The following is a 12657-nucleotide window of genomic DNA, read 5'->3' as shown; positions in this document are numbered from 1 at the left end:
ATGGAAACCTTTTGCGATTATTGTGAAGCTATCTCTCAAACGGGCGTGACTCAAGACCAAATAAGATGGGTCTTATTTCCTTTTTCGTTAATCGGCACCGCAAAGCAATGGTTGAAGGGCCTTGATAAGGCCACCCTTGGAATAGATTCTTGGAAGAAGTTAGCTCTAGCTTTCTACAAAAAATTCTACCCACCGGAAAAGACTAACATGCTAAGAGCTCAAATTACGGGTTTTAAGCAAAGGGATGAAAAATCTTTGTATGAAGCTTGGGAGCGGTTCAAAGGTATTTGTCGCTCATGTCCTCACCATGGACTTAGCGAATGGTTTTTAGTGCAACAATTTTGGAATGGTTTATATGAAGATTCAAGGAACATTCTCAATATGGGATCAAATGGAATGTTCACCGAAGTTGATGACAATCAAACATGGAACAAGATTGAGGAAATGGCGGTCCATAATTCACAATATAGTAGGCCTCGCAAGGCTACTAGAGGAGGAAAGTATGAAGTGGACACCGTTACTCAATTAGGTGCTCAACTTAGTGCTCACATTGACACAATCAACTTGAAGTTTGAACAAGCTATTGCTAGGCTTGAGGAAAAATCAAAAACATCAAAGCATCATGTCAATGCCATGACGGCATCCTCATCAATCCCAAGCGGGATATGTGAGAATTGTGGAACTTTGGGTCATGACTCAAGTGAATGTAGGGGAACAACCGAACAAGTTAATGCTTTCCAAGCTTACAAAAGTGGTACCCCTTATTCAAATTTTTACAATGAAAACACCAAGTTCCATCCAAATCTCTCATACAAAAGCCAAAATGTTCAAAACCCTCAAACAACATACACTCCACCACCCATGAGAAATCAAAATCAAAGACCCTTTTACAATCAAAACCAAGGTTACCAAAATCAAAATCCATACAATCACCAAAATGACCAAGGTTTTGATGTCCAAAAAGCGGTCCTCCAAATGCAAAAGAATCAACAAGAATTTTTCACTCAAATGCAAAAAGATAGCCAAGCAAAAGATACCACCATCAACAACATTCTAGCTCACACCAAGATGTTGGAAACACAATTGACTCAACTAGCATCTTCAAGCTCACAAAGACAAAAGGGGCAATTACCACCTCAAAGTAATCCCCTAGACATGAAACGGTTAGTGCCATTCACTTGAGAAGTGGTACAAGATATGAAGCACCAAAGGAGCAAGTTGAGAATGAAGTTGTAAAAGCTAGTGAGAAGGAAGAAATTGTGCAAAGTCCCAAAGAAGGGGAATCATCAAAAGAAGAAAGTTCAAAGAAAAATGAAGACAAAGCCAAAGAGAAGGAGCCCATTGTGGTTAGACTTCCTTTTCCAAGTCGTCAAGCCAAGCCCAAATTTGATGATCAACTTGGAAAGTTCATGGAAATTGTGAAGAACTTAGAAGTCTCAATTCCTTTCACGGAATTAATCAATCACGTTTCGGCCTATGCAAAGTACATGAAAGATATCCTCACAAAGAAGAAGTCGATCCGGAAACTTGAGACTATCGCTTTCACTAAGGTGAGTAGTGCAATACTTCAAGGGAGTTCACCTCCAAAGTTAAAGGATCCGGGAAGCTTCTCAATACCGTGTACCATTGGCGACACAACGATCAACAAAGCCTTATGTGATCTAGGGGCTAGTGTGAGTGTCATGCCGTACTCGGTGAGTAAAAGGTTGGGAATGGGAGAGCTTAAATGCACCAAAATCACTCTTCAAATGGCCGATAGATCGACGAAGACACCATTAGGGATATGGGAAGATGTCCCCGTGCGAATTGGGAAGTTTTTCATCCCGGTGGACTTTGTCATTGTTGATATGGAGGAAGATTCCAACATTCCAATAATCTTAGGAAGACCTTTCCTACACACCGCGGGTGCGGTGATTGATGTGAAACATGGAGAGATCACTCTAGAAGTGGGAGATGAAAGCATAACTTTTAATCTTGACAAGACCATGAGAGCTCCTCGTTTGCATGAGCCATGTTTCATGATTGATCATTATAGCCGGAAAGATGAAAGGAAGAAATCGGAACTCCAATGGAGGAAGAAAGTTGAAGATGCTCCATTCAAAGAGCAAGTGAATTATGACAAGGAGAGCTTGCAAAACTCATCAAAATCAACCAAGGAAGAAGATGATGGCCTCATTGGCCAAGAGAAGAAATTGGGAGAGTTGTCTCCATCTAAGCAAGAGATTTTCAATGATCAACTCAATGAAGTTTGTGGTCTTTGGGACGACGAATTTGAAGGGATCTTTAATCCCTACATTGGGCATGCCATCGATCATGATCAACAACAAGGGCCACGGTCTATTGAGGACCTCTACCACAACAATGAACAAGCTTTTGATTACTTCTTCAAGGTGTTGAGCAACATCAACAACACCTTGAACATGCCCCCTTGACATCTCATCAAGAATGAGAGTTTGGTGGAGTCCTCCCTAAACCACCACTTGTAAATATTTCTAACTCCCTAACTTGCTTTTCAATTTTTGTATTGCATTTTTGTCATTTTTGGATTTTATTTACTTTGATCAAAATAATTGTCATGAAAAGAGAGAAGTGAGGGAGGGATTAACAATTTTAATTGATGTGTAGTGCTTTATATTAGTGTGGGGATGGCAATTGCCTAGGCTATTCATACCTTAGTAGTGCCCCCACAATGAAGAACACAAGAGTTGAAAGAAAGAAAGAAAGAATGATAAGGGAATGCGTTTGTGCACGGATGGAACTGAATCCGTGTACACAAGGACCAATCCGAGCGGATTCCTGAGAATCCGCCCGTCTGATGAAGATCCGAGCGTCCTGCTGAGAAGACGCCCGTCTTGGGCTGAGCTGAATTTGCAAAATTCTTGACTGTCAAAGAATCCGAGCGGATTTCTGGAAAGACGCCCGTCTCACAGAATCTGTCCGTCTTGTGAACAATCCGCCCGTCTTGCAGCTGAGAAAAACAAGGAAAAATCTCTGGATAGAAATCCGTCCGTCCTGCACGAAATCCGCCCGTCCCACAAAAAGAATCCGAGCGGATTCCCCAGAATCCGCCCGTCTCTAGGCGGGATTTTGAAAATTTTGAAGCTGAAGAATCCGCACGGATTGCGCCCAATCCGCACGAATTGCCCCTGCGTTTTGAAAAATCTCGAGCTCTTTAAATACCCATCCCACCTTCTTTCATTCATTCATTCATTCATAAACACTACCCATAACATCAAAACCCTCATCCTCTCCATCTCAAAAACAAAAACCCTCAACAAAACTCACCAAAATCAAATCAAACCATCCTTCAAACAACAAATCAATCACTCCATCTTCAATAACAATCAAAACCAAGAACAAAATCTTCACCTTTGAGTCGATTTTTGATTTCATAAAGGCAAAGCCTTTCACCTCCAAATCGATTTGGGCATTCTACAAATTGAAGATTTTTGACTCTTTACTTGGTTAGTTCATCAAATGGCAAGAACAAAGGGAGCAACAAAGGAAGCAAAGGCTCTCTCTCAAAGGCAAAAAGCTCTACAAACAAAGAAAGCTTTGGCAATGGTGGTAGCAACACCAAGCTTGGAAGTGCAACAACAACAAATTTCTATGGGAGCATCACCTTCTACTCCGGTAATCGATCAACTCTTACATTATCCGGAGGTAACTTTCATCTCCGATACCCATAGGAATACATTTGTCAAGTTTGCTATGAAACAAATCCAATCCACCAAATTCATATGTCAAGATGCTTTAGAGAAGTTAGGTGTTCTTGAACAAACAAGAGTCTTTTTCAATGCCATGGGTTTGAAGAAATTGTTTGAAATGAAGGAAGTAACATACCCCTCCCTTGTCTTGGAATTCTTAAGTTCTTTAAAAGTGACAAAAGTTGAGAATAGGGAAAATATTGAGTTTCGTCTAGCTAACACTAGTAGACGCATTACCTTTCCGGAATTGGGTGGAATTTTGGGTCTTAGTGATGAACATAAATATTATAAGCAATATGGTAAGTATGACCCCGAGCCTCTTTGGGAGGCAATCTCCGGGAAGAAATTTGAAGATTTTCATGCTTGTCGTTCTCTTTTGGTCCATCATCCGGGCATAAGAGTATGGCACAAAGTTGTGGGAAATACCATAATTGCTAGGAAAGACACCAATCATTTCACGGGGCTCGATTTTATTCTCCTTGAATCAACTTTGAATATTGGAAGAATTCACACCAAGCCTTACAATTCTTTGAGGCTATTGGTTGATAGATGGCTCCATGTAGATAGTGGGAAGAAGGGTCAAACCGTTATTGTTAATGGCGGCCTTGTCACGGTCCTAGCCAAGCACTTTGATCCTAATTTAAATAAGGATAGCAAGTACAAGGCAAAGGAAGGTGGCCATCTTATTGATATGTCCATCATGATTAACAAGTTTAAGTGGGTTGCTCACAATCCCCTTGACAACAAGTATGGGTGGCTTACTAGTGAGGCTCGATCATTCACTTTACCCGCCAAGATTTGCCGTCTTAGTGTCCACCGGGCCAACTATTTACTTCCCCTATCCAAGGAAGCCGAGTACATCATTCAACAACAAAAGGGTGATCATGAGACTCCCTCCTCTTCCATTGTTATACCGCCTTACCCCTATGAATATGAAGAGTTCAAACCGCAAGGAGTTGAAATTGGAAAAGACTATGTCACTCTTCTTATGCAAGCCATGCACAAGCAAGCTTATGAAGATCGGAAGAATGCTTATTTGGCTCAATATCCTCCCCTCTTACATCTAGCTAGGCAAGGACTCCTTGATCCATCTTGTCCTTTGCCTAGTTGGGCGGATAAAGAAGCCTTATTTCCGGGTGCATCTAGGGACGTGGTGGAAGACAATGAGGTTGTTGGAAATGGTGAAGAATTTGATGATAACATTGAGGAAGAAGCAAGTGGAGATGAAGAAGGAGATGGTGAAGATGATGATGAGGAAAGTGATGAAGAAAGTGCCAAGGAAAGTGGCAATGTGACCACTTCTCATGAGGGAAGTGGTGATGATGATAGCATGATGGAAGACTAGCCTTGGAGACTCCTACACTCCCATGGTTTGTCTATATCTCTTTGTATTTTATTTCATTTTGATCATTGTTGTTTTAGTCCTAGCAACATCAAAGGACTCACACCTCGGTACCATTGAGGTGTTCTTTATTGTTCCTATTTTTGAAAATCCAAAATGACAATCTAGTTTCATGCATAGCATAGTGTGTGCATGAACTACCCCAATGCTTTGACATTAGCAATAGTGTCTCATTTGGTTTGGGGAAGTTAATGCATACACAACGGGAGGTAATCTAAATTATCCTCTCCGTCATAACAAAAACCATGCATCATGTAGTGTAGCTTAGTGTAGAATTGCATTTAGTATAGAAATCATGCATTATTTTGCATAATTTCCATCATTTTGGCCATTGAGGACAATGCCCATATTAGTGTGGGGATGGGAATTCTAACACTTAACTTTTATTCAAAACCCATAAAAATTGAAAATTTTCAAAAAATCAAAAAAATCAAAAAAATTGAAAAACCAAAAACAAGTTCATTTCCTTTGTATATATTGTATTGTATATATTGTGTACGTTTATCCTTGTTCACTTTGATCGACTACGCCACATCCGAGACATGAGGATATTGAAGACCGCATGGTATGATCTTTCCAATCTCCTTTTTCCTCTTTATGTTAATGACTATGTGGCTTTATTTTGATTGATGCGGTAAAAACAATGTGAACCTAGGACTTGCATTTAGTCTATATGTCATACTAGTTGGTAGAAGCATATGCATTAGGATGTTTATATGTTAGTTGCATCATGGCATGTAGTTTGCATGTTAGAAAAATTTTGCGAAACCGTCTACTTGGGAAGCTTGACAAGTGTATATAGGCCCTAGTAGATGCTTTATATTCTTAAGACTTTGCTTGTTAGAATACTTGTAAAACACCCTAGGATGTGTCATGCTAGTATCCTTTGACCCATGGTTTAAGGCCTAGTCAAGAGTACCTTGTGGTGTGATAACTCCTTGGCTACCGTTTATTCCAAGGTGACCCTTGAAACCATGCATACTTCCATCATTCATCCATGTTCTACCACATTTTTGTCATCAAAGGGAATGGGCACAAAAAGAAATCAATTTGAGTTCAATGAAATGAAAAGTGAAAGAAAGTTTGCAAAAATGCATCAAATGAAAAGAGGAGCAAAAATAGAACTCCTATGCTTCAAATACAAGGCACCCTCGTTACTAATTGGGGTGACTTTGAAAATGTTCAAAAAGAAATGCAAAAAGTTGTCAAGTATTGAAATGCCAAAAATCAAAAGAAATGGCAAAGAAAGTGTTCTCAAATGTCAAATGCCACAAGAAATTGGGGGGAAAAACAAAAATAAAAGCAAACTCCCAAAATGAAACTCAATTACTATCGATCCCTTTATCCATCATATCCATTTTTATGCATGGTAGAGAGGGGACGACCCTTCTTCTTGTCTAGGCAAGAGGGGGAATTCCGCGATCCTCCAGTGTTTCTAACACCATAGGGAGTCTACTCTTGACAAAAGCATTTAACGATTGAGGACAAAGGTACCCTAGCTTGACACCTTTTGGAGGTGATTTATTGGTATCCTTCTAGGCTTAGTAGTTTGAACAAATTGTATCTATGAAGGATTGTGTACCCTTGAATTGCTTCCCTAGTAGATAATTTCCGCCACTTAGATGAGGAAAGTGGCTATTCTTTTTGTAGATGCATCCATTATATGTTTTTGTGTGCTTAATGTTTGGATGTGTCGCCATTTTGGCAAGACCCACCTTGCCTTGCAAGAAGGCATCCTACCTCATGGTTGTCTTGTTGTGAGTTGAAGGGGCGGAGTGAGACCCGCTAATTGTCTCATATCGGCTATTATTATTAGGTTAGGTTAGTATTGGTCCTAGTCTTTGTCACCTCTTTACTCGGGACGAGCAACGGTTCGGTTTGGGGATATTTGATGCGACCATAATTGGCGCATATTTAGCCCCCGAATTACCATTGTTTCCATGCTTTTTAGTGCCTATTTGGGTCATTTCTTATCTTTAGTTCTTTGTTTTGCATATTCTTTGAGATTTTGATCCCTTGGTAGGAAAGGAGTAAGAATCTTGCATTTTCATGGCAAAACGAGGCTAAATTGATCGTATTCAATGACCAAGCATCAAGGAGAGACAAGACTAGAAGGCCTTTGTACATATTATAGTAGAAGAGCATTGTTGAGAAAAGGATCCTTGAGTCCCCAAGGAAGTCCCCAAGGAAATCCCCAAGGAATTCATGAAGAAAAGGGAAGAAAAGAAGAAGAAAAGCTGCTGCCAGACAATCCGAACGGATTGTACACAATCCGTCCGTCCGCCCTCGCCAATCCGAGCGTCCTTCAAAGGAATCCGCTCGGATTCCCCGTCGCCAATCCGAGCGTCTTGACCAAGAATCCGCTCGGATTCTCCAGCCAAGATCCGGCCGTCCCGACTTTCCCATCCGCACGGATTTCGATGACAAAGACGTTTTCGTTCTTCAAGCCACGATAAGAGAAGCCCTTCTCTCGGACAATACCGGAGTCTCCTTGCTCAACTTAAAAAGTGTAATTACTAGTTTAGCCCTTAGTTAACCCTAATGCATCCTCCCTAATTTTCACTATAAATACCCCATTAGTCTAATTAGAGGAGCATGTTCTTCTTATCAATAATTAGTGTAGTTAATATCAATCAAATCTCTCTTCAATATTGTAATCAAGTATTAATCAAGTTTTAATCCAAGTTTTAGTTCTTTAATCTCTCTCTTGTTCTTCCTTTATTTTGGGTAATTAGAAGATTATTGGGTTTATTGGGAGATTGACAACCTTCCATCAATCATCAAGTTCTTCTATTATTCTTTGCATCTTTATTATTGGAATCATTAGTAGGTATAATCTCTTAATCCCTTTTTAATTATTGCTAATTACTTTCATTTATTCATCATGTTTCATTATGTTAGTATGATTGACAACCTTTCTAGCATGATCAATATGATAATGAGTGAGTAGTCTCTTAGCTAGGGTTTAATGGGTGATTAGGGGAAACCAACATGGGGAATGATTCATGCTTAAATTAATATGCTTTCATATCTTATTTGCTTGCTTGTTTTGATCTTAATACATGCACATGTTATATTTGATGAAATGCTAAGCCTATGAATCCTTGCATTTACTATCATCTTCTATCCTTTCAACTTGACTTGTAAGACATAACCCAACTCGAGTCTTGTTAGACCATGCATGTGTTGAGTAGGAAAGATTAAGTCGACTTGTAGGTGTTGTACAATCAAAACGATTCGGCTCCGGGACCCAAACTTTCCTAGGATTGTAAGATATAACCCAACTCAATCCATCACAACAATAATTGCTTGCTTATAATTTGAGAACATGTTTGTATGATCATATCCCATGAATCCCCTATGAACCCATGACACCCTAGTGCCTTTAATCAATTGTTTACACCCCTTATTTTATTCATCTTGCTAGTTTATTTTCATTGTTATTTTAGTTTAGTAACCTTCTACATCAACCCAATTTGTGACACCCCTAGACACTACTAGTTACAATAGAATTCTCATTTCAATACCCGTCCCTTGGGATCCGACCTTTACTTGCCTATTTACTAATTGTAGAGTTGCTCGTGGAGTATAAATTGTGTTTTGTATCGACCATTGACCAACGACCACATATGCTTAATTGTGAACACCAAATGGCTCCGATCACCTGTCAACAACACCTCTCGCCGCCAATTCTGCCGCCAAGAACCTCCCTAACCTCCGCCAATAGAGACGACCCAAACCACCCAATACCATATCCCCGACACCAGCCACCAACACCCCCTCCCTGAGTCACGACACCACAAACAAAAACCCGACAGAAAACGAAAACAAAAGAGAAAGTTGCACCCATAGCTTTTTCCGCCACCTCAACAGCCACCAGGGTTAACTAAGGACGTCGACAACCACCCTAAGGCCCTCCTTGCTGCTCCGACAACACCCACACTCACTCTCCCTCTCTCGTTTTGTGTGTTTGTTGGGAAATGTGCCGCTGAAAATGATAGGCGGGTGAGGGAGTGGGGTTTTGTAGGGTTAGGGTAGAATTAGGTTAAACTTAGGTTAGTTGGTTAATTGGGTCATGGGTAAACGGGCTTGGGTCAACGGGTAAATGGGTAAGTGTAGTAAAAGAATTAGTTGACGTGACTTCGTTCAATTAAACCCGTCTTAACATGTTTACGATAACTCGATCTTACGATATCTATACGACTAAACAATTAACTCGACTCAATTAGCGATATAAAATACGGAGTATTACATCAAGACACAATGTAGTGACATGAACACTAAGAACTCGTTATCCTTAGCATTTTATGTCTAGAATGACTCTCGTGGATGCCAATGAACAAGGATGTTCACAGAGATCCGAAGTCAGGGGTGAGGGTACGTATAAGGAAGTCCTTTTACTGAACACCTAATCTCGCCCGCCTCGATAGCGGCCTGTACTAATGATTGGAGAAATCATTAATATTTGATATGTCGTCGATTATATGCATGCAATGCAACAAACAACTTTTTAATCCTAGTATGTGAAATAGACTATATCGGTGAACACGTAATTTAGCACTTAATTGGGTCGAAATAGATGTTAGATTAAATTACATCTGAAAACCAAGTAAATAAATCATGCATAATAATAATGAAATAAAGAAATAAATTACAATTGATAAACTACGTGTTCACTGATATAGTAGTTGATTAGAATCCTAATTAGAAAAACTATGTCAAAACGAAAAGAGTTCAGGGGCAGAAACCACCCCAGAATAGGCGCAGCACTGCTGCGTCCCTTGGAAGAGGTGCGGCTATCACTGCGTCTGTTCCTGGGTTGAGCTCTGAATGTGAAGTCAGAACTGCGGGTTTGTTAATATTTGTTTGTATGTTTTATGATTGATTATCGATATTCGACTCAAGTGAAAGTGATTTAATATTTTAATTACATACGAAACCGTCATAAAAGCGTTAAACAAGAATCAAAACGGATCGAAACGAGTTAGAAACGAATTATAAACGGATTAAAACGAATTAGGTTTATTTACGAAGACGGAAAGTAACTCGAAAGAACGTAATAAACTGGAAAGAAGAAATGGAAGCTTGTACAATGGTTGAATTCCAGAAGCTTGACATGAACAAATCGAGTTTCTAAAATCCGGGTTTGATTTAATGACGAACACCCGCAAATATTGATTATAAGGGATTAAGTCTTACATAAAACGTGATAATTTGAAAGATAAACATTAAAATTTATTTTATAAACAAAGAAAAGAAAGAAAGTAAGAATCAAAACAAAAGGAACGAAACAAGAGAAAAAACCGTGGAAGAAGAAGACAAGCAGAAGTAGCGGTAGCCTCTGGAAGAGGCGCAACAGATGCTGCGACCCTTCAAAGAGGCGCAGCAGCTGCTGCGTTACTTCTCGACGTCTGGTTGCTGCTGATCCGTAAAAACGATTTGATAAAAGGGTTTTTAGAAGTCGGTTTTGAATATATTTTTGACGTAAATCTTACAATAATGAGTACAAAAATAAAATACAATAAAAATATGGGATTTACACCCTTAGACTTAAATGATTGACGAAACGAGATTGCCTAAGTAAATGTTTAGTGATTGCTCGACTCGAATGTATGAAGAAAGTGCCCTCATTAGAGGATTTAGATTAAGTTGATTGATGAGTAGTGATCAAATTGGTCAGTCATGCAACGTGACTGGAACTCAGAATGATCTGAGCTTGCGTGGTCGATTGATCAAGCATGTAGGCGTCGAAAGCTTGCAGCATGGTCTTAGAATGCAAAGGGAGAAGAGAAGGGCGGACACTCGTGTGAAAAATATGTGGAACGAAGGTCCTTCTTTGTACTAAAAAATGTGAAAAGTTATGGAATAACTCAAACTTTGAAAACAAATCACGGAAAAATCTGAAAACAGGCATAAACGAGCTGGAGAAGGGGCGCAGCAGCTGCTGCGATCCTTCCAAGAGGCGCAGCATCTGTTGCGTCATTTCCCCAGTGGTTTCCTCCTGCGGAAGAAAGATTTCCGCGTTTCTTTTATGGAATTGCGGTGGATCTCTACTTCCTTATTCCTCAAAATATAATTTACGATATATATTTTACCAAAAGACATAAAATTAATTTATGGAATAAATATCCGGATTATTCTAGATCATTTCGACTAGGCATTTTAAAAGGTTTCTTAGAAAATGAAGCGGTTTTTGACCCGGACTCCTAATGAACTCTAATCACTGTCAAAATGATCGTATCGGCGCGTAGATGACGACCAAGGGGTAGACACAACTATTTGAGCTATCTCTTGACGATAAACTTACGGACTGTCATAAATTATTCCGCGTACCAAACATGCGGCCTAATCATCACTGGGTGGTTGGCGGGAGGTGTAGAAATGAGGTATCTACAGAGCCCCCTCTTTGACTGAGGCTTGGTCAAGGCGAAAGGCAAAGTATAGCCATCAGGTCAATTGATGATTACAACCTGACGACCATGGCGACGCGAGGTGGCTCAAGGGGTCTGAGCCAAGGACTTGTCGTCGGGAACAATTTAGAGATTGTCGACTATTGGGGAGGGTTGTTTAAAGTTCATTAGACTACCTAAGGAGGCTCGCCAGCGATAAGAAGAAATCATAACTGGGGAACCTGCCTGTCTTTGTCCTCAAGCAAACTCTCATTGGGGAACGTATTGATGACTCTAGGAATCTGCTTGTCTTTGTCCTTAAGTAAACTCTCGTTGGGTGAAAAATATCCATGACTCTGGGAATCTGCCTGTCTCTGTCCTCAAGCAAACTCTCGTTGGTTGAGCAATACTGCAAATTATTGCTGCGCTGGAGAGAAATGACGATTAGCAACATCTTGATCGTCATGGAAAAAACCTTGGGTGAGCAATACTGCAAAATACTATTGCGCTGGATATAACGATTTGAGCAATACTGCAAAATACTGCTGCGCTGGGGAGAATGAAGAATTGAGCAATACTACAAAAATACTGTTGCGCTGTCGAGAAATGAATACTCGAGCGAAGCCCCTAGTTGGAGTGATAGCTAAAAGACTAGGTGATGTAATACTTGAATTAACTACCAAATTAACAATTTATAAGCCAAACTATACTCTAGATTACTCTAATGGATAAAGCAATATAGTGCAACTAAGGGTCGATCCCAAGAGAAGGACTTTTAAACTAAAGACTTGAATTGTAAACTATTGAATACTAATTAAGACTCTAACTACCAATTAAGACACTAATGACAATTTGAACTCAACAATTTGAACTAGTCACAAACAATGGATATTAACAATGTTCAACTTGTAGTAAACATAAAAGGATAATTCTTTGGTTGGAAAAACAACATGAGAAAGAGTAACAATGGAAACTTTGCTATTGTGGCAATACAACAAACACTTAATAGGAAACAATCAATAATGTGAGAGAACTTGGTGTAATCTCTTCTTAGTAACTAACAAATGATAAAGCTTGACTCTCCTTTACTCTCTTAATGTTATCCACCCAATACCACAATATCAAGATAATAGCACACACAAATTAAACCATCTATGTG

General features: G+C 39.7%; 1 non-coding gene across 1 annotated transcript; it reads right to left on the bottom strand.

Moving 5' to 3' along the window:
- Window positions 1–207: 207 nt before the first annotated feature.
- On the bottom strand, window positions 208–314 carry LOC141603113 (small nucleolar RNA R71). The gene has a single exon (XR_012525008.1). It is a non-coding gene; the product is annotated as a small nucleolar RNA R71 (small nucleolar RNA).
- Between the last annotated feature and the right edge of the window lie 12343 nt (window positions 315–12657).

This window comes from Silene latifolia, chromosome 9, assembly GCF_048544455.1.
Source record: "Silene latifolia isolate original U9 population chromosome 9, ASM4854445v1, whole genome shotgun sequence".
In the NCBI taxonomy this organism is placed as follows: Eukaryota; Viridiplantae; Streptophyta; class Magnoliopsida; order Caryophyllales; family Caryophyllaceae; genus Silene; species Silene latifolia.
The sequence above is the reverse complement of the archived record's forward strand: the minus strand, read 5'-3'. Positions and strand labels throughout refer to the sequence as shown.